This window comes from Borostomias antarcticus (genome assembly GCF_949987555.1).
Source record: "Borostomias antarcticus genome assembly, chromosome: 2".
NCBI lineage: Eukaryota > Metazoa > Chordata > Actinopteri > Stomiiformes > Stomiidae > Borostomias > Borostomias antarcticus.
The window spans coordinates 24,248,195-24,271,785 of record NC_140235.1 but is presented as its reverse complement, the minus strand read 5'-3'; positions in this window follow the sequence as shown (position 1 = coordinate 24,271,785).

The window sequence follows — 23,591 nt, the reverse complement described above, 5'->3', positions numbered from 1 at the left end:
TTCATATTTGTGATAACCGCGGTATAATCATAAATCATACCAAGTCATAGTCATAGTTCTAGAACCCTAGAACTCGCTACAGTCAAGATAGAAGGGGGGGAATTGCCGTAGGGTATTTAAGGAAGAGCACAGATGACAGAAGTGTGTGTCTCTCGAGAAACCCACCGGTTTTACTGAAGGAGCAATAAAGCCTGTTGCATCGGACTCTGTTTTCTTCAAGTTCCTTTCTTATTTGGACTCTGAATTATTTTGACTTATAGAATTTTTACACCACAACCCCTTCCCTCCATCTCTCCACCACTCTTTCCATCTTCCGTCTGATTACCTTATTTTCTGCCCCATCAGCTCTTCTCTCCTTCCCTTCTTCTCTATCTCTCAGTCTCTTTTCCACTTCCTCTTTCTGTCCCTTATACCTTTATCTCTCTCTCTCTCTTTCTCTCTTTTGTCCCAGCACGTCATGTACTGTATTTTTCCCTCCTCCTCTCCTTTCATCATGTCAGAGATGATGGGGGCGGAAGGACCTTTTAAGCTGTGCATTTTCAGGGTCTGTCTTGCATTCTCTTCCCATCTCTCTCTGTCTAGCCCTGTGTGTGTTAGAGAGAGACGTGTGTGTCTTTCCTGCTCTCTCTCTTTCTGTCATTTCTAATGTCCCTCCTCTCACTCTTTCCTTTTCTCTGTTCCCTTTTCTCCTAAACCTAATTTTCTGTCTATTCTGTACACTATTCCATTCATGTCGGATATTCCAAAGGTTTGTTGCTGTGTGTGTGTGTGTATGTGTGTGTGCGTGTGTGTGTGTGTACAACCTGTGTGTGTGTGTGTGTGTGTGTGTGCATTTTGGTGTGTGTGTATCTACTGTATAAGTACAGGACTACTGTCCTTTGTAACATGTAACATGTTCCTGTTAAATTTGCATATTCGCCTATAAGATATACTGTTAACATGTCAGACAGTTTCAGCAAATGTGAAATGGCCGACCACTTGCAAAAGGGCTAAACAACAAGCTCTGAACTCTGTGGATTTCGAAAGCAGACAAGTCCCGGAGCCTCTCACTGCGTGGCTCAATGACAATCGCAGAAGTAAAGAGTGCGACTCTGTGTTGTCTGACTAAACCCCACAGACTCCCCACCTAATGGCATGACTAACTTTTTTACAGTTGTAAAACATATATGACCTAGCCATACTTGATCTCTGATCTATCCAATAATCCTAACATTTAGAACAAGCACCGAAAGAGGTACTAAACACCTGAAGCTCTGAACTCTGTGGATTTAGGCCTGGACACTACTAATGTGTATTTGCATGGCTACGTATTCAAACTGCGAAAACGTATTCAAAACGCAAGTTACACGGCTATTTTGGGAACCAACACTACAACGCAACTCCACATTTCTAGCCCGAATACACAGCTCGGAGCGTATTTCAAGGCCTCTGGATTTGAGGGCCGTTTTCGCTAGGGTAGTGTAATTGCTAGGCACAAAATGGATGAAAATTTATGTTTTTTTGTCGGTGAACACGCATTAGAGTAATCCAGGCTTTAGAAAGTTGACAGGCTCCTGAGTGGAATAGGCTATACATTTACTGAGACACAAAGTGTGACAGACATAATTTTGCTCTGCATTGTGTTTTCTTGTGTCACACGTTTATTTGACCAGTGTTAAGGGATTGCTCAGGGTGGGATTTGAAACAACGTTTCTCTGATCTCACCCATTTGCGAGACACTGCTCTGTCCCACTACACCACTGAAAAGCTAGCTATTTGATGATGCAGCCGGGCAGTATTTATACTAGGGGAGTGAGTTTCACTACTCAACGACTACTCTACTCTAGCCTTGTTACCCAAGCATAGTTTTGTTTTACGTACAAAGCAAACTTGGCAGTGTCATAGAAATTGTTATCCTCAGCCTTATCCTTTGTTTTACAGTTTCACTCTACCTCCCTCAACCTTTCACATGCAAAACCCCTGGCTGTGCTAACCTCATTCATAACAGGATGACATCTCCAGGAGGTGATTGCCGGGTGAGTTACGTGGGTCTGGGATGTGTCCTTTGTTTCTTTCGGAATTGTATTCTTTTGTTTTATTCCATTGTAATGGAAATAAATTTGATCTAGCTATCAAAAGTAAAAAGGATTTGCCAAAGTTCGCTCAAAAAGGTTCAGTCTGATTTAGCCCTTCTCAGTCCGGTTGTCGCATGCTCACTCATGCCAGACCAAAGTCCTTTGCAGCTCCATTCACTTCGCCGTCAAAATAAATCGGTGTCGGCCTATTTAGGAGAGGCGCTCATATTTACAAGTGTCAGATAAACATGAAACTTCACTTACCTAAGCAAAAGGGTCTATTTAAACAAATGCTGGGTTTTGAAGCCTCGGCGCTACCATTAAATAACTTATTTAGACGCGTTCTGTCCGAGTGAATTTATTTTTCCGAGGTAGTCTTCTTCTGTGGTGGTGGCGGTCTCTTTGAAGCTTCGCTTGACGGCGAAGTGAATGGAGCGGCAAAGGACTGTTGTCTGGCATGAGCGAGCATGCGACAACAGGACTGAAAAGGGCTGTCTGATTTATTAAGAAAACATACGATTGCAAAAGGACTTCAGGACAAAACACAGGAAAGTGTTTCACCCAGCAGAAGTAACTCGGTTTGTGCTTGCGCGCTGTTATAAACAATGTTATCCGGATATGACGTTCTAAGGTCTGATTGGCTAACTCATCAACACGTCATCAACAATGGTCGAGAGGTCAGACACGTGGTAGGGGAAAAGGGCGGTAAATCTGAAAAGGTTTCTGCACGAACAATGAAGACAATGGGAAGTCACTAGTGCAGACAGAAAGTGTGTGGTGTGTCTCCTGTAGATGTCATCCTGTTATAAATGAGGTTATCACAGCCAGGGGCCTCATTTATCATTGAGGTACGCCTTCTTTTACACGGTCTTTTTCGCGAGTTCAGGCGTACGCCATTTGCCCCCCCCACATTGCGATTTATCAAGCCGTAAGGGCGAAAATTTAGTCGCCTTTCTCCGCGCTTTTGTAGGACACCTCTCAGCTTGTCCTACCGATTTACACGGTGTTCTACGCCCTTCTTGAACACAGGGGGAACTGGCGACGCAGGTGGTGCGTCGGTGAATTACTATGTTTGACGGAGAGAATAAGAGCGACAGTTCATGAACGCACAATCATGTAGGCTACTAGGCCAATTCAGCACAAACATATATCGCAATGCAAGATTAGACGTGTCCTCTAACCGGCTCATTCATGGTTCGATATGGATTTGTTCCCCAAACGGAACCTATGCGCTGTCCCAAACCCTTCCGCGCTATATGTCACACACTTAATGCAGGCACTCCATCAAACGCAAATCATTGACCAATTAGATTGTCAGTAATATGTGATCATGTGGACCTGTTTGCTGTTTGGTAAGCATACAAATGACAGTCCTCCTGTGCGTAATGCGAGCCTAAATGAATCCGGCGCTACTCGGCCTACTGGCCGAGATAGAACTCCAAAGAGGTGACGGCGATGGCGACTGCACCCACATAAGGGCACAATCAGTGAATGAATACGTCTATGTGAATCGCTAAAATGTGCACACTATAAATACCCAAATCATATGTGACGCCGACATGCTCATCACAAGTGTAGTGGCACGGTGGCCTGGCTCCACGCATGACTCATTCATCCTGGCGCACAGCAGGGTAGGGCTAGACTGAAGGCAGGCGCTGCGCGTGACGGCTGGCTTATTGGTGTGTGCATAGCCAAGATACATATTCTTTGTCTTATTTACTTTAATCTTTATTAGCATTTTCCATCCATACAACGACAATACAATAAAACATAAAAACTTAACAATAACAGCTTATGGGTACTTCCATCCATGCAGCTTTTTTTTCTTACTCAAATATGACAATTTTAATATTAGTGGTATCATCACACTTCCTTCTATAATCCATCCATTTTTCCCATCTCCCTTCAAACTTTCCTTCATGCATCCTCAATGCATGCGTGAACCTCTCCCTAACATACATCTCCTCCACAACACCCACCACTGCTCCTTGGTTGGGCGTTCCACCTTATACCAAGCCCTCGTTATTGTCTTTTTACTAGCAACCAATAGTACTTTCACTAGGTATCTGTCCCCTCCTTGTACATCATCCCGTGTTATGTTTGCCAAGATATATATTCAAAGCTGATAAGAAGGTGGAGGCACTGGATGTCGTGGCGCTGGAGGTGGTCAAGGACCACTGCAGACTCCCCCTCCTCTGAGTCCCACCCCACGTCAGAGTCTGGAGAAACAATTTCAATCATTTTCTTTGAGTTTGTCTGTGAACTTGATTATGCATTAAACATTTCATTGTGCAGCCATATTCATTTGATATGTTTTTCTGTTGGCAGTCAAATAAATGCTGTGATTTACCGGGTGATTTAGATGAGTCTTAATTTCCCAGAGGGGAAAATGTTTAATGTGTTCTAACATTATGAAGTGGTCATCTGCGTTATTGTTCCCTGTTTTTGGTCCTAATTTAATCATAGCCTACCACAGAATGTTTGCTTTCCTCACAGACACATGTTACAGTATGTCCGTGTATGCCAAATCCTAGATGCACAAAACGTAGCTAAAGTAGGCTACTAAGCTGTAGGAGCAAACAGACAAAGGTAGGCTATTAATACCTTCCGAAGAGGATTGTCTTCCTCGCGTGGACCTCACCAACTAGCACATGCACCTCCGTCTCCGAAAAGTTCCGCTTTTTCCCTCTTCGTTCCATGTTTCATTGTCCCGCCTGGGTGCTCCACGCTACCTTTTAAGCCGATTCCTTCCGGGAAACCACGTTTGGCCACTCATGGTTTTGACCATATATGGTTGGATTAGGGCGTGGAGGGGGCGGAACACGGGGCGCGTGCGCGTACGCTCTCTTCCCCGCCGGTCTCGGATTTCCCGTGCAGAAAAGGGCATACGACATTTTTGATAGATCCGAAAAGCGTGTAAATATTCTCGTCGTACGCTACATTTCGCATTTTCCGCGTTTTCGTCGTACGCCCTCTTTTACACCTGAATTTACACGCTCTTTGATAAATGAGGCCCCAGGGCTTTTGCATGTGAAAGGTTAAGGGAGGTAGAGTGAAACTGTAAAAAAAAGGTTAAGGCTGAGGATAACAATTTCTATGACAGCAGTGGGAAAAATGAATTGTGGCAATGTGGCATGTGTGACGGACTAATGAACAAACTAATAAACTACATACCTGTAACTTACTAACTAACTAACTAACTAACTAAGTAACTAACTAACATACAGTACAGGGGTCAATCTGAAGTCTCTTCCATCAGATTTTATCGATTAAGAAAACGAGTGACAGCTAAATTTAACCTCTCAAAATCTAGTTATGGAAATGATTATGCTTTTGAATATCTTATTGTGCTCAATTGAGCTCTAGAATGAATGTAGAAGAATGTAGGATCCTTTGTGGAAATGTTTATATATATATATATATATATATATATATATATATATATATATATGTTTGTTGTTAAACTGAGGCCAACTGTGGGATTAACATAGAATATGTGTCTGCAAATATTTATCTTCTTCTCAGAAGAGAGAGTAACTCAAGCTAAGTGTTTACTCACTCACACTCACACAAATACACACACACACACACACTCACACACGCACGCGCGCACACACACACACACACACTGCCACAGACTGGAAATCTGCTGGTAATCTTATTGTCCAAAATATTGAAAACAAGCTTAGGCCTTGTGTCTTACAAACACAAATACAGACAAAAGGTAAACAACAGAAAGTATCTTGCTGCAGCGTTGTGTGTGGTGTGTCTAGGAGAGGATGGGAGAGGAGAAGAGAGGAGAGGAAACTAGACGAGAGGAGAGAAGAGAAGAGTAGAAGCATTACAGAACTCTAGATGTAAATGTGAGGTATGGTTATGTGAATAGTCATGTGGGAGCCATATCAGTATCTGTACTTTATGTATGGAACCTACTAATATTCCATAATATTCCAATATAAATATGGCTCTGGCCCTGTCATTACTTCTCCTTCTCCTCCTATTCTCCCTTCTCCTCCTCCTCCTCCTCCTATTCTCCCTCCTCCTACTCCTCCTCTTGCTCCATTTCCTGCTGCTCCTCTTCCTCCTCTTTAGGGATGCTAGCAATTAATCGAAAATCGATTAACTGGTTGTTAACGATTTGCTCAGTAGGATTGTTTATTTTCAAATCATGTTAAAATGGTGCGCCAGAGGGCGCAATACAACTATTCTATATAACAAGGTGGCCATCTCGGGAGACATGCAGAGAGGAGAAATCAACAGCTGAAAATTTTGAAAAATGAAGCTGGCCAAGCAAAGCATTGTGTGGGACCACCTCGAAAAGAAAGGACAAGAAGCCACTTGTGAATATTGTGATGCTGTGTACACGTACAACATGACAATAACAGCAATGCTTTATCACTTCAGAATGTTCTCACCTGCAGCAACCCACCATCAGCACAGTGCTTGCGAGGACGAGCTGTGACGCACAGCGGACAGAAAGAATAACCCAGTCCGACTGCACGGCTATAGAAAAGGATATTATGATGCTTAACAGGAGGGTCGGCGCTGAAGGATTTAGGCAAATGTGCATCTGCTCAAACCAGCATACAAAGTCCATCCCGACCCACAATCACCTCATGCATCAAGAAGAGGTGCAAGGATGCTAAATCAGAGTTGCTAACACGGTTAGCTACAGTATTATTATACAGTATATTGTTTGGAAATGTTGGGTATTTTAATTACGATTAATCGATTAATTAATCGTTAACATTACCAATGATCAATTCAGGAAAGTGTATACAATTTGCAACATCACTCCTCTTCCTCCTCCTTTTCTCTCCCTCTCCTCCTCCTCTTGCTCCATCTCCTCCTGCTCCTTTTCTCCCTTCTCCTCCTCCTCCACCAGCTCTCTCCTCACCTCTCTCTCCCTCCTCTCTCCCGTTCTTCCTCGTCTCCTCCAGCAGACAGTAACAGAGTGATTACTGTTTCATAAGCAAACAGACTGACTTGATTTCTCTAATAAATTAAACATGTCTACATTGACACAAGCTTGTTAGGGAGTCCCAAACAGCCAATCAAGATGTAATTGGCTGAACAAAAACATGTGAACAGTTATCATCAGTTTACTCGGTCTAAAGATCTATCAGTGTCATCAGTTAATTATTCTCAGCTCCAACTGAGTCTGCATCAGTCAGAAGAATGGGAGAAGGAAACCAGAATAACTTTGTAAGAACATCTCTCTCTATCGGTCTAAACATCTCATTCAACTTCTGGTTCACAAACACACACACACACATAAGCACACACACACAAACACACTCAAACACAAATACGCACACACTCTCACACACATATATGCTCCACAAACACATGCACGCATGCACACACGCATGCACACACACACACACACACACACACACACACACACACACACACACAAACACACACACAAAAACTCAGACAGATTAATAAGGAGGGGGCAGGGCAGAGGACCTCCTGTCTATCAATAGATCTGTCTATTACACACTAAACACCAATAAGTTCAACAACAACAACAACAACAACAACAACAACAACAACAACAACAACAACAACAACAGATGTCTGACTAATTGACTGATGGAAGTGTTTGACCAGTTTCTTTTTGTCAACACCTTCTCTCTTCTGAGATTGATTACTCCCCTAACAGATGAGAGTGCTGGAATAGAACGGGTCTGTGGAGAGACACAGAAAGCCTTTCACTGTAATGTGGATTATACTCTCAGACCTCTCTTTGTCTGGCAGAACTCTCCCACCCACATAAATAAACACACACACCCACACACACATTCACACGGAACACTACTGCCTTAGGTAAACATGCAGACAACATCGCAAAGCCTCACTAATTACAGCTGATTTAGTGGCCGTCTCCCCAGTGGCCCTCTCCTCTCCTCAGCCTCACGCTGCACTGATTAGACTTGGACTCCTAGTACAGCTTCAGTTCAGCTCAGAGGGACACAGCTGTTTTATACATCTTTATTGGCTTCCAGAACGCACGCTCTGCTCTGACACGCAGTCACACACACACACGCAAACTAATACGCATGCACAATCAAACATTCTGATCTGACATGCTGTCTGCCTTTGGGGCTTTCATGTGCTGGAGTGCCATTACCCTTCATACCTGCACTGCCAATGAGCACTAGCAATATGCACCGAGGGACCCTTTGGACCAAATCTGTGTGTGTGTGTGTGTGTGTGTGTGTGTGTGTGTGTGTGTGTGTGTGTGTGTGTGTGTGTGTGTGTGTGTGTGTGTGTGTGTGTGTGTGTGTGATGGCTCTGCTGGTACCTTAGTGCAGTTCAAGCGGCAACTCTGTCGCCATTATCTTTATTAACCTCTGTGCTGCCTCGTGTGTGTGGGCTGCTGCCAACATGATTTATCTGCTTAGCTAACTAACCATTAGGGCGCTAAGAGCTGGGGATAAAACTGAGCCTTTCCCTGTCGTTTTACATCCTTCTCTTCCTACCTTCCATCTCTCCTTCTCTTCCTCCCCTCCATCCCTCCTTCTCTCCTCCCCTCCATCTATCCTTCTCTTCCGCCCCTCTATCTCTCCTATTCTTCTCTTTTTCATCACTCCTACTCTCTTTCCCCTCTTTGTCCTTCTCTCCTCTATGCTATCCCTCCTCCTCTCCTCCTCTCCATCCCTTCTCCTCCTCCCCTCTATCTCTCCCCTCGTCTTCACTCTCTCCATTTGCCTCCTTTCTTGCATTCTCTCATCAGTCTGATAATGAGAACAGTTGAAGGTTCTTAGCAGTCCTGCCCAATCAGACTGCCCATCAACCCTACTCTCTCTCTCTCTCTCTCTCTCATCTCTTTATTTTTCTGTATCTAGCTAGTGATCCACTGTTCTTATAGGCTGCAGAGGGTGCTACGGTACTAACAACTACTCTCCTCCTGATTGCGTCACCAGAAGCAGATCTGTGGCATCGTATTCTAGTGTTTCCTGTAGGGTAGGACAGTATGTTCTAGTGTTTCCTGTAGGGTAGGACAGTATGTTCTAGTGTTTCCTGTAGGGTAGGACAGTATGTTCTAGTGTTTCCTGTAGGGTAGGACAATGTGTTCTAGTGTTTCCTGTAGGGTAGAACAGTGTGTTCTAGTGTTTCCTGTAGGGTAGGACAGTGTGTTCTAGTTTTTTCTGTGGGGTGGGACAGTGTGTTATACTCTTTCCTGTGGGGTGGGGCAGTGTGTTATACTGTTTCCTGTGACACACACACACATACACACACACACACAAACATGTCCAAGGTTGACCTCCTGTTGGACTCATTTCAGACTTGCTAAAACTGACCTTCAAGAAGACATTTCAACATGGAAGTATGTCAGGGTGTCTCTCTGCTCCCTGAGACCAGCTCTCCCAGAGGACAGACCCAGAGACAAGGCACACCATGGGCGTCCCGAGGGCCTGGCTTTCTGGTGCAGAGAGGTAGAAAGACAGAAAGGAGAAGGCAGGGATGGTAGTAATGAGAGAGAGAGAGAGAGAGAGAGAGAGAGAGAGAGAGAGAGGAGAAGGAACAGAGAGAGGAGCAGACATGAGCAGGCCCTGATGATGTCCTACTGAGTTCAGTCACACTTCAGTTGTACAACACGTCACCGGACTGCTCCTCTCTCAATATTTCATCACAGCTTTGCTTTGATAAATCAGAGCAGAGACCGTGTAGGAGGAGGGAGGTAGCACATCTATGGATGGCTCTTCTCACAACTCACTGGTTTCGAAGAGAGATAGCAAGGAGTAAAAGGAGAGAGGTAGAGAGAGAGGGAAAGAGAACAGAGAGAGGTAAAAGAGGGAGAAAGAAAGAAAGAAAGTGAGAGAGGTAAAGGGAGAGAGAGATAAAGTGAAAGGTATAGGAAGAGTTAAAGAGATTTAGAGAGAGAGGGAGAGATAAAGAAAGGAAGAGAGAAAGGCGTGTGTGTGTGTGTGTGGTGTGTGTGTGTGTGTGTGTGTGTGTGTGTGTGTGTGTGTGTGTGTGTGTGTGTGTGTGTGTGTGTGAGAGAGAGAGAGACAGAGAGAGAGAGAGAGAGAGAGAGAGAGAGAGAGAAAGAGAAAGGTAAAGAATGAGAGCAGTGTTTTATGAACTCATAAGCACACTGTTGGAGAAAGCAATTTCACGCTCTGAGACACAAAGCAAGGAATTTTGCCTGGCACATCAGATTCATCCTCTTCCCCTCCTCACAACAACACACAAGGAGGGGGGTAAATTAATAACCTGGCACCCCATATGCAAATGAGCAGCCCAGAGCCACAATGGACAGGTTAACTCCTGAAACTATTGGCTGAGCATAACAGGCCACCCATAGACCATAATACATTATGGGAGACTGAGGTATGAGAGAGAGAGAATATGATTGAGTAAGTGTAATAGTCAATCAATAAATCAATTTGTATTTATATAGCATAATTAACTCACTGTGCTTACTGTAAAACCGGAGAGATATAGACAAAAGAAAAAGAGGAGAGAGAGAGAGAGAGAGGGGAAGATTTACAAGAAAAACAGAGAGAGTAAGAGGGCAGAGAGAGAAAAGAGACAGAATAATGGTGACGAACACAAAGATAAGATAGAGAAAGAGTATTCTGCAGTCCTGTGGATACAGACAGAGAGAGGGAGAGGGAGAGAGAGAGAGAGAGAGAGAGAGACAATGAGGAAACATAGAGAGAGGCCACACCCCCTTCATTTAAACATCAAAGAGACAGAGTTGTCATTACTTCACTAATGGCCACCAGGCTATCAACTCCACTAATGGCCTTCTGAGAGGAGACAAGGAAAATCAGGAACAGACCTGAAATTGACTTGGTTTTGTGTGTGTGTGTGTGTGTGTGTGTGTGTGTGTGTGTGTGTGTGTGTGTGTGTGTGTGTGTGTGTGTGTGTGTGTGTGTATGTGTGTGTGTGTGTATGTGTGTGTGTGTGTGTGTTTGCCTTGCGATGACGGTGGAATGATCAGAGGTCAGCCTTTGTTCCTCTGGCCAAAGGGCTCGCAGATAATTACTCTCTAATTGAAAATGGGAAAGAAAAGAAAATGGCTGTAATTTCAACATTGACATTTGAAATTACTGTGCTGGGCGGGTCTTGCATGTTGCTTTAGCATTTAGGACGAGATATCTTGGTGTAACTCTTGTCTCTCTCTCACACACATACACACATACTGTACACACACATTCACGCAAACACAGTTAGTGGAATTCATACAAACCTTGCCTTGTACAAGCAGAATCCTCTAACTCAAGCATGCTATCATAGACGCAATACATCCCTCACAGTATACAGCCTTGAGATTGACATGCACTGCACTGTGCTGACATACACAAACACAGATACAGTAGGTCTGTGGAAGTCTCTCTAAAAAGGTGCTGCAGTACTGTAGAACCATTTGTAACAATAAGAACCCTCTGGAAAAAAGGTTCCAGATAGAACCCTTTTCTGGTATGTTACAGCAACCTTTTCAGGTCAGAAAGAACCATTTAGGGTTCCAAACAGTACCTTCAGACAGAGGTTCCTTCTATTGCTACAAATTCTTCTATATAGAGCTGTAGTACTGTATTCAAATTACAGACACAGACTGTAGTACTAATAGTCTGTGTTATTCCGAGAGACATGTGAGGCATGTACTGTACAGCTCACAGCATTTTTAATATTGAATGTCCTCCCAGCCTGGCTCTGGGGTCTGTCTGTATTCAGATTATCCACTGGGATCAAAGTAACTGTGCTATTTTATTATGTGCAGAGCTGCAAACTACAGTCTGGATATAAATAAGGAGCTTTCATCTGAAAATGGACCCAAATTAAGCCTTTTTCTCAATAAAAACATTAATACATTAGTTGTTGTTGCTGTTGCTGCTGTTGCTGTTGTTGTTGTTGTTGTTGTGTTCCACCGGGTGTTGATTCTCTTTCCTCAGAGCAGATTCCTTCAGTAGCCTGAAGCAACAGAACATGAAAGCAACATTCTTAGATCCTCTATCCTTCCTTCCCTCCCTCCCTAACTCCCTCCCTCCCCTCCCCCCTACTACTCTCCCCCTTCGCTCTCCTCCTCGTCTCTCCTCCCCTCCCTCCTCCTGGCCTGCTCTCTGTGGGAGCATCACGCAGAGGGCTGGAGAGATGAGACCCCTGGAAGACTCAGAGAAGCGATAGAAGAAAGGGAAAGGACAGAACGAGAGAGAAGATAAAAAGGAGGAAGGGGAGTCTCTCAGTAGTCCTATTGTGTGTGGACAGAGGCAGGCCGTCGGGGACAGACGCCGCCGTCCCTCCGGCTGACGTAGCCGGCTGCCCTTGGCTTCGGCTCCGCAAGCTAAGCAGAAACCATTGATCCTCGACTAGTTTTCTCTTCTCTCTCAATGTCAGTGGGCAGGTGAAGGAGGGAGGGAGGGAGGGAGGGAGAGAAAAAATAATTGATTTTTTAGAAACAGGAATGTAATGGCTGAGCTGCATCGCTCATATGTGTTGTTAACAAGGAGCGGAATGAGTGAGGAGGGAAGGAAGGATTGAGATAGGGAAGGAAGGAGGGAAGGAAGGAACGGAGGACAGAGGTGGAGAAAAGGGTGAGGTGTAGGAAAGGGTGAAAAATACAAATGAGGGGAAATGATAAGTTGAGGGCAGATAATTTAATTGGACAGATATGAAAATATTCCTGAAAGAGAGAGGGACAGAAGAGGAGCGTGCCAGGGATGAGCACTTATACAGTATATGGTTCTTTATGACCTGAAAGGGGTTATTTTTGTTCAGAGGTTTCTATTCTAATTATAGCTGCTGCGCAGCACTGGATCGGGGCCGGGCGTTTCGAGGAGGAAGAGGGAGGAGGAGGCAATTGACAAATACACGAGGGTCTCTGTCCGGATCCTAGTTATTGGGGGCCAAGCAGCGCAGCTGCTGCAGCACCCATTGTGTTTGTACGTTTTCTTCTTCTTTCTTTCTTCTGCCATGGGAGTTTATGGCAGCCTATAGAACCGTATGGTCAAAAGTTGTGAAAATTGGCACACTCATTTGGGACAGTGCCCTGACCCTCCTCATCAAGTCTCATGTCCACACCTCGCCCTCTCTAGCGCCACCAACGTGTCAAAGTTGGAGGTGCATTTATGCATGCAGCTTTTCTTCAGCAAGTCCAATTTTCAAACTTCAGGTGACCTTCAAGACGGATTCAACGCACTCTATGACGTCATTGTGGCCATCTTGGATTCTCCGCCATTTTGAATGATTGTGCAAAACCCTTAAAATGTATCTCCTTCTAGGAATTTCGACCAATGTGCACAAAACTCGGTAGGCCTATACACATTCTCTAGACCAATGTCCACAAAAGTTGTACAGGGATTTTTGATTATCCATTGCGTTCGCTCGTGACAGCCAATCAAAATTGGCAGAAAAGCTGCAAAACAGGAACTGGGGTCATATCTCAGTAATGTTTTTATCTATCAAAATCACATTTGGCACACTCATCTGGGACACACCCATGACATCTGTCACCAAGCCTCATGTTGACATCTCGTGCACTCTAGTGCCACCAGCGTGTCAAAGTTGGAGTTGCGTTTATGCCAGTAGCTTTTGAACTGTATGTCCAATCTTCAAAATTATGGTAGCAATGGATTCCAGGGCTCATGCTGAGTTCAAAACACCCCATAGTTTCATTATTACTTCATATGTTTGATTGCAGAATGCAAGGAACACTTTTGGTCTTCTGTACAATTTCATCAGTTTCAGAGTGGTGAAAGGCGCATTTTGGAAAAAGTCACACATTTTCTAAACTGCCATCCCTCTTCCAATTCTCACAGCTCATACACATATTATATATCAAAACGTTCACACGACTCATAAAATCTAAAAAGCTAAGCTCTCCGATGTATATTTTTCATTGTGTGACAGTTCGAACAACGACTCTCCCCCTCCATTGAAAACAATGGAGCCACGCTCTAGAAAATGACAGAATCAGTGTCGAGTTTCTAACTCGTCACCTCTCACTTTGACTATTTGGACACGGCCATGAACATGGCAAACAATACACAACCATGTTTATAGTTACATCATATTCATGGGTTTTGTTGTAGAGACGATTACCCAGACAAGCACATACAGTAGAGACAATCACACAGACAAGCACATACAGTAAAGACAATCACATAGACAATTGCATACAGTAGAGACAATCACATAGACAAGCACATACAGTAGACAATCACAGACATCATACAGTACAGTAGAGAACATAACATACAATAGAGACAATTACATAGACACAAGCACATACAGTACAGACAATCACATATAGTAGCCTAGCCTACAATAATGCACTCCTCTTGTGTAAAATGCAGCAGACGGAACTTGGTTGCATATTGTTTGCCATGTTCATGGCCGTGTCCAAATAGTCAAAGTGGGTAAAGGAAATGCAGTGAGTGGGTGTAGACTCCTGTGGAGTAGGGGAAGGTTTTGAGGATTCAATGGAGTCTAGTTTGTCTGAATGGGAAGGTAATGTTGGCGTTGTGCAGAGAGAGAGTTGGTGTGTCCAATTACAATTTAGGTTCTGTGAATGTTATGTAGAAGGGAGTTTTGTTTTTTACAGAGATGTGCAGATATTTGAAACCAGTGTGACTACTGTGACTACTCCAGATTGTTGAAACTGCTTGTACTCTCTATTTGAACCAGTGTGATCACTGTGACTATGCTAGATCGTTGAAACTGCTTGTACTCTCTATTTGAACGAGTGTGATCACTGAGTAGGCTAGATTGTTAAAACTGGGGTTTGCACTGGTAGAGCCAATCCTCGAAGACACACCCTAGTTAGTGGCAAAGGCAATCGTTTCTTCAGACGGGGGCCAGATTCCAGTTCAAGTGAAGAACACTGGCCAGACTCCTGTTTACATTCATCGCTATCAGAAGGTAGGCCGTCTTTCGCTGGTGCAGCGAAAAATTCCACGAGTATTTGCTAGGCTCCCATTTTGTAGTGTTCACTGACAACAACATTCTCTTGAACTTACAGGAGGTGAACCTGGGAAGCCTGGAGCAACAGTGGGCAGCCAGACTCTACAACTACCACTTCAACATCAAGTTCCAGCCTGACAAAACCAATGCTAATGCCGATGCCCTATCTCGAGTACCTGTGGATGGAGGAGAGGATGGTGAAGAGGAGGAGATCCTGGCCCTGAAGACTTTTCTCACCGGGGTGGAAAACCCATGCCCAGAAAAGAAATGCTCTCCTGTCCAAGTTCACCTAGAAGAAGTGCAGGTGGGCCGAACCCCCTGGAGAATGGAAGGACGCCTAGCAAAAAGATGACATGATTCGCCACATGCTGTTATCCTTGCAGACAGGGAAACCGCCCAGTGCAACAGAAAGGATCGCCCTGCAGCGTGACACTCGGCAGATCCTCAAGGAGAGGAAGAGGCTGAGGGAGGGAGTCTTGCATCAGTGTGTGAGGGACCCTGTCCAGGAATTTACATCCAAACACCTTAAACCTTTGTCCTCAAGTCCCCTGCAACCCCTAGTTTCAATCTCCCTTTGTAATTGTAAACACCAACTCTCCCCCTTTTGTAATTGTAAACACCCCCTCTGCCTAGCTCTTCCTCATCTCTTTGTTTAAGTCAGAAGGGCCACACCTTCGTCTTCAGACCTTTGTTTTCTTTGTTTGTCACATGTCTGTACTCTTGGCCACGCCTGCCATTTCACATGACGTGCAATGAGTTAGCCAATCACATCCTAGAAGGACTTTACCTGTGTTTTGACTGCATATAAGCCAGAGCAGAAGAGGCTGAATTCACTTCTCTGACGAAACCACCTTTGTTGAGTTGTTCAGGAAGTCCTTGCGCACGTATTGTTTTTCACAATAAACCAGACTTAACCTTTTGAACGTATCTTGGTAAATCTTTTGACTAGACCAGTTTAAAATACCATCACAGTTGGCGAACGGGAATGGTAAATGGGAGAACTGCCTGCGTGTTGCTTCGGGATTCCAGTGGATGAATTGATCGACAGACGTGTCGGTCCATAGTGGGCTTTGGAAAATCAATCTTCTCTCTTGCGCCAGAGCGCACGCCGAGATTATTTCCTCAGTTCTTCCACTGGATTCTTGAGGCTCACAGGTACGTTTAAACGAACCCTCTTATGGTTCTGAGTTGTATTTGCCTTGATTTGGTTCAGTTGTGTTGGTCTGGATTGTTTGAAAACAGAAACCCCAGCGTGGGTATTTACTATCTAAGGAAGTTGTAAACAGCAATAGATATTTATATCGTATTGTCCTTTGACTTCGTCCTTGTATGTTTTCCTACCGAGGGTAGGGCGAGCATGGTTGATGTTTCGTTTCCAGAACGATACCAACTAGCTTAAGCCTCATTGTTGATGTTTCGTTTCAAGAACGATACCAACTAGCTTAAGCCCCGTTGTTGATGTTCGTGTTAGCACGATTGCCAACTAGCTTCGAAGTGATTGTTGATGTTCGTTGAAGAACGATTACCAACGAGATGGTAGCTATGGGAGTGATTGAGAGTTTTTGCAATCCGCGTTTCTTGGAGAAACGTTTTCCCCTTTGATCCCGGGTGACTTGGTAAACATAACGAGAAGTTAGCTTTGACCAAGTGGCTGTACAGTATTTTGGTAGGATCTAGACATCCGGTTTAGCCTGGACCAAGTTGCTGGTGCAGCCGGGCATGCTTGTTTGTAACGTGGGCCTTTGTTTCGTCTTATGTGTCTTATGTGTTCTCTGTTGAGCCTCGGCTCTTGATTGTATTGTTTGTTACGTGCGCCATGGATCCAGGTAAAGTATTTTTGTACACTTTTTAGACTGTTCGTAACTGCTGGATTCCAGTAGGCTAGCTGGTTGTCTAGGAGACGCCGGAAAACAACTGTCCCGGTGATCGCCATTGAGCCAGAGAACAAAGGAATTCCTGACTGGGTGAGTACAAAGCGGGTTAATGTGTTTGTTTCTTTCGAAATTGTATTCTTTCCCGCCGTGAGTTAACTATAAGGTTTCCTTTCATTGCTGTTTTGGGGTTTTAGGCTGCGTCGTGGTTATTAGGGATTTGTTTCTTTAAATTTCCCCGCGCTGCCAAAGACAACTTCCGGGTCATACATGCAACATTTTGGGATCACCACTAGGTGTCCCTGTAACCCCGGCTACTAACATATGGCTAGAGGATGTCACAGGATTTTTTCTAGCCCTGAGGAGATTGTCGCGCTGAAGCATTATTCTGCGAGCGTTTGTTGGCAGATTTCGTTATGCGCTAAAGCATTTTCGATTCCTTACATCCCCATCTGACATTTTAGTGTTAAATTCTAAGATTCGGGCTCAGCTAGAGGTGGTTGAGATGATTAGGTTAAGGGAAAAGCCTGTTAATTCTATAGCACCCAACCAGGGGCCTCATTTATCAAAGAGCGTGTAAATTCTGGTGTAAAAGAGGGCGTACGACGAAAACGCGGAAAATGCGAAATGTAGCGTACGACGAGAATATTTACACGCTTTTCGGATCTATCAAAAATGTCGTACGCTCCGAAATCCGAGACTGGCGGAGAATAGAGCGTACGCGCACGCGCCCCGTGTTCCGCCCTCGCCACGCCCTAATCCAACCATATATGGTCAAAACCATGAGTGGCCAAACGTGGTTTCCCGGAAGGAACCGGCTTAAAAAGGTAGCGTGGAGCACCCAGGCGGGACAATGAAACATGGAACGAAGAGCTAAGAAGAGGAACTTCTCGGAGACGGAGGTGCATGTGCTTGTTGGTGAGGTCCACGCGAGGAAGACAATCCTCTTCGGAAGGTATTAATAGCCTACCTTTGTCTGTTTGCTCCTACAGCTTAGTAGCCTACTTTAGCTACGTTTTGTGCATCTAGGATTTGGCATACACGGACATGCTGTAACATGTGGCTGTGAGGAAAGCAAACATTCTGTGGTAGGCTATGATTAAATTAGGACCAAAAACAGGGAACAATAACGCAGATGACCACTTCATAATGTTAGAACACATTAAACATTTTCCCCTCTGGGAAATTAAGACTCATCTAAATCACCCGGTAAATCACAGCATTTATTTGACTGCCAACAGAAAAACATATCAAATGAATATGGCTGCACAATGAAATGTTTAATGCATAATCAAGTTCACAGACAAACTCAAAGAAAATGATTGAAATTGTTTCTCCAGACTCTGACGTGGGGTGGGACTCAGAGGAGGGGGAGTCTGCAGTGGTCCTTGACCTGACGGTTGTGCCCCCGCGAGTTGTAGCCTCCACCTCCAGCGCCACGACCTCCAGTGCCTCCACCTCCAGCGCGCCGGCCTCCACCTTCTTATCAGCTTTGAATATATATCTTGGCAAACATAACACGGGATGATGTACAAGGAGGGGACAGATACCTAGTGAAAGTACTATTGGTTGCTAGTAAAAAGACAATAACGAGGGCTTGGTATAAGGTGGAACGCCCAACCAAGGAGCAGTGGCTGGGTGTTGTGGAGGAGATGTATGTTAGGGAGAGGTTCACGCATGCATTGAGGATGCAGGAAGGAAAGTTTGAAGGGAGATGGGAAAAATGGATGGATTATAGAAGGAAGTGTGATGATACCACTAATATTAAAATTGTCATATTTGAGTAAGAAAAAAAAGCTGCATGGATGGATGTACCCATAAGCTGTTATTGTAGGTTTTTATGTTTTATTGTATTGTCGTTGTATGGATGGAAAATGCTAATAAAGATTAAAAGTAAATAAGACAAAGAATATGTATCTTGGCTATGGACACACCAACAAGCCAGCCGTCACGCGCAGCGCCTGCCTCCAGTCTAGCCCCTACCCTGCTGTGCGCCAGGATGAATGAGTCATGCGTGGAGCCAGGCCACCGTGCCACTACACTTGTGATGAGCATGTCGGCGTCACATATGATTTGGGTATTTCTAGTGTGCACATTTTAGCGATTCACATAGACGTATTCATTCACTGATGGTGCCCTTATGTGGGTGCAGTCGCCATCGCCGTCACCTCTTTGGAGTTCTATCTCGGCCAGTAGGCCGAGTAGTGCCGGATTCATTTAGGCTCGCATTACGCACAGGAGGACTGTCATTTATATGCTTACCAAAGAGCAAACAGGTCCACATGATCACATATTAATGACAATCTAATTGGTCAATTATTGCCGTTTGATGGAGTGCCTGCATTAGGTGTGTGACATATAGCGCGGAAAGGTTTGGGACAGCGCATAGGTTCACTTTGGGGAACAAATCCATATCGGACCATTAATGAGCCGGTTAGAGGACACGTCTAATCTTGCATTGCGATATATGTTGGTGCTGAATTGAGCTATTAGCCTACATGATTGTGCGTTCATGAACTGTCGCTCTTATTCTTTCCGTCAAACATAGTAATTCACCGACGCACCACCTGCGTCGCCAGTTCCCCCTGTGTTCAAAAAGGGCGTAGAACACCGTGTAAATCGGTACGACAACTTGAGAGGTGTCGTACAAAAGCGCGGAGAAAGGCGACTAAATTTCCGCCCTTTCGGCTTGATAAATCGCAATGTGGGGGGGGCAAATGGCGTACGCCTGAAATCGCGAAAAAGACCGTGTAAAAGAAGGCGTACCTCAATGATAAATGAGGCCCCAGGCTGTTGCTGCTCCCGCATTTAGCCACGCCCCTTCTCTCTCCCCTCTACAATACGAGTTAAGAGCGCCCCTTTCTACGAGGTATTCGTCCGAGCAAAAGCAGGACAGGAAGAAGGAATTGGCTAAAGCCATATCTGAGGCTAAGTTTAATTTGGAACAACTGCAAATGGCTAGAGATAGTCTGGAGGGACCGCAAATACAAGCGCCTCTGATACGCTGCCCAAACCCTGTTCCTCGCCCTTCACAAATAAATTATGCAGCTGGTTATGCGGCCTGGACTCCAGAGATTACGGTTTATAGACCCTGGCGCTCTGATGAACTGCGTAATATAGCTAAAACCTTGCCCGATCCAACCAAAGACATGAACGAGTTCGAGAATCTTTTTAACAGTTTAGTTCGAATGTATGAGCCTCACGCCGAGGAAATCGCCATGATCATGCGACAAGTACTTGGGTTAAAATGGATCGAAGTAAAAGACCCGTTTGATATTACGTTGCCTTTTTCTCATGTTGATTTTACTGCACAAAACGCTGCGCTGTTGAACAGAATCAAAACTCGATTCCCTAAAAAGATGGATTGGGACCGTATCACATATTGTAAACAAAATTCCGATGAGCAGTTCGAGAAATTTTGGGAAAGACTGGAATCAGTCTTCGCGTCACACAGTGGCATGGACAAAGCGAACGCCGATTATAAAAAGATTTTGAAACAACAGTTAATGAATAACTCTCTCTCCTCTTTGTCTGACCAAGTGAGGATGATATGCCACACCTGGGAATCAACTTCTCTCGGGGAAGTTGTTGATCATTTCCGGTATTCCGAACGCCTCCGACATTACATTGAACAACGGAATTTGAAAAAAGTCAAGGATGGTGCCGCTAGACTTCAGGCTGCTCAATTGAGACAATTAGACATTCAAAATAAAGGTGCAGGTCTGAAACAAAAACGGGGACGGCGACAAAGGGAGAATAGGCAACGTAGCAGTAGGTCTAAGCATGTTCACAGGTACAGACAGAGTGGGAAAGATGAGGCATGTTTTCATTGTGGTCAATATGGTCACTGGATTGAACAGTGTCACAGTTACCGCAAGCTGAATGAAAGGGAAGAGCCTCCGATTTGGGGTCGAGCGCCACCTGCTGGACTTCCCTTGAACAACCCATAAGGGAGATTTAAACTAGCCAAGATAGAGAGATTTTTTTTGACAGGGTTTTGAATAGGTGTTTGATTCAGGAGTTTGTTTCAATAGTCAATGAATGGCCATAAGCTGTTCGTTTTATGCATTCTACTGTATGATTTTCATTCATATAATGATGATGTGTTTTTTGAGGAGTTGGCTTTAGGCCTTCTCCTCTGCTATTGAACCCAGTCTGTGTTTGAGTCTTATTTCTCAAGCGGCTATGGACCCTGGGCGGCAGGTCTTTGAGGAGCCTGGATCATGCCTTCCTGGGGACTGCTTGGGACCTGCTGTTTGTCTGTTTAACTGGTTGTTTTGTCTCTCTTTCTGATATGTAGCTTAAGACATAAGGTTTGTGCATAATAGTGGGGGGAATAGATAAGGGTTGCCAGTGTCTTAATCTGAATGCAGCATCTCATAACCCAATTTATATATTTTTAAATGGTTATGTTAAATATCTCATGTTTATAGTTTGAGGCACATTCATCGGGCCTGAGTGTTTTTTCTGAGTGTTTTTTACAGACAACTGTCGTTCCGGGAGTGATGGGTGAATGCCGAACCAGGAGACGGGCACAGGACCGGAGGTGGAGATGAAGGTTACCGGCCTGTTTCCCTACAGATGGGCAATCTGGGGTTCGTGAGATGCAAAGCCAACGCCATGTCACCAACTCACTGTGAGCGACAGATAAGTATGAAACAGGAGCAGTGCCCAAATACTCTGTCCTCAAATGCAGAAGAGGGAGGTTTTAAATATACAAATTTTAGCTATACAAATGAAGCTTTGATGGAGTTTTTTGATTAGTTAATTGTAAATGAAGCCAATTCATTTTAGTGTCATTTTCTTTGCCCCATCTCTAATTTTTATCCTGACTTCAGGAAATTTTTGCTTTCACCCTTAGGGGGTGTTGTTTTGTTGAGACGAGAATGTGGGTATTTTATTTTATTTTCATAAAATCGCGAGAGAAATTCTAGAGCCAAATCCAATTGCCTTGATCATGACTGGGGACTGGGCGTGTTGAAGTCATTCTAACACTGCCCCTGATGTCACTGTAGGGTTAGGGAGGGGGAGTGGGCACCCCTGGACCTAGCCCTCAACAGACGGGGGTGGGGCCGCAAGGTCCCAAAAGGGCACGTTAAATTGACATATAGTGCTGGGGAGGTGACTGAAGGCCCCCGTGTCTGAGGAAGTATGAATTAACATACTGCTCTGGTACCGTCTAGTCAGCACTGTGTCGCCGTTAAGGGGTTGGCACTGTGTGGTACGTGGACGACAGTCCACACCTAAGCAGAGGGGCGTTAGAGACGACCTCTGTGAATAGGCAAGGCTGGTGAAAACGGTCAAAGTTCTAATATCCATAGCACAAGTGGAATTAGGATCAGACCGTCGGTTCTGAGCTGGGTGACTAACAATCACTACGGTGTCCGGGATCGCTATCGACTGGGTCACCGGCCGGTCGGGTCGCATAGGGCAGTAAGACCTGAGATGGCCGCCGCGCTCGGCTCAATGTACAGTCAGGCCACTACAAGCCAAAAGCGAATGCGTCAGTAGGCGAGTAGTGCTTCTGTGATCGGTGGGCTTTGAAAAGAAGACACCGGGAAGCAGAAGGCTGAGCTCTCATTCCAGGGGAGCCTGGCTTGGGGCCTCGGACGGAACGGGGTCTAGCCCGGGATTGCGCCCTGGATGGGAGGTCCGAAAGACTCAAGCGACTGCAGACTGGCTCTAAATGACACTTGGAACAGACACCCTGTTTTAAGTTTTCCTGACTGAATAACAACATTTTTTCCCCAAAGCAGGAGCTTGCGCTTAACCATGTTCTGAGTATCTCCAACAGACTGCTGATAACCGTTCCTGACCAAGGAGGGGAACAGGGAGGCCAGAGGACTCTCCTTTTGCTCTTCTGTTTTGTCTCTGTTTGTCTCTCTCATCTGTGGATCCACAGACGGAGCACTTCATCAGCCTGTACTGGGGGAGCGGGAGCGCCGAGGTGAGCCCTCCAGCAGCACGACCCGGGCCGACCCTACGTGGAGCAGTACAGGGATGGACCGGGTTCAATTCAAGAGCCTGTACGTGCTGCTGGCGCCCTGGCTGTGTGGTGTCCCACCGCACCTTCACCCTGCTGAACCAGGACAGGGACTCCCTCCTCACCTGCCGAGAGCTCGCTGGCTGACCGCTCTATGTGGACCTGCCCAGTGGGGAGACAAGAGACTACCAGGAGCAGATAAGCAGCCTGAGAACAGGCCAGAAAACATGGAAGAGAAGTAGATGTTGCGGGAGGAACCTACCCGTCAAAAATGGAACTGTCAGCACATCCTCGGCCAAGTGGGCCATGGGAACATGTAATAATGGATTTTATTGAACTCTCTCCATGCCAGGGATGTCTTCAACCGAGTGAGGACCGCCATTCCTGAGGCTAAGGAGGGGTTCCTGCATCACATCTCTCCTGGGGATTGGGTCCTGGTCCGCGACCACAGACGAAGGAGCTGGAACTCGCCGAGGTGGCTCGGGCCGTACCAGGTTCTACTCACCACGCAGACAGCGATCTGAGAGGACTTCGTGGATCCATGCAAGCCATTGCCGACGGGTCCAAGCAGCAGAGGACGGTCCACCAGGGGATCGCCAACACCAGGAGATCAGAATGCAGCTGAACCAGAGGGCTCAGAGGCCAAAGCCATGAGCTGCCGCAACTGTCCTCTCCTCTGACGAGGAATCGGAGGAAAAATGACCTTGCTGGTCACCTCCTTCTCATGATCGTTATGATGGCAACATGGACAAATCTCAACAGCAA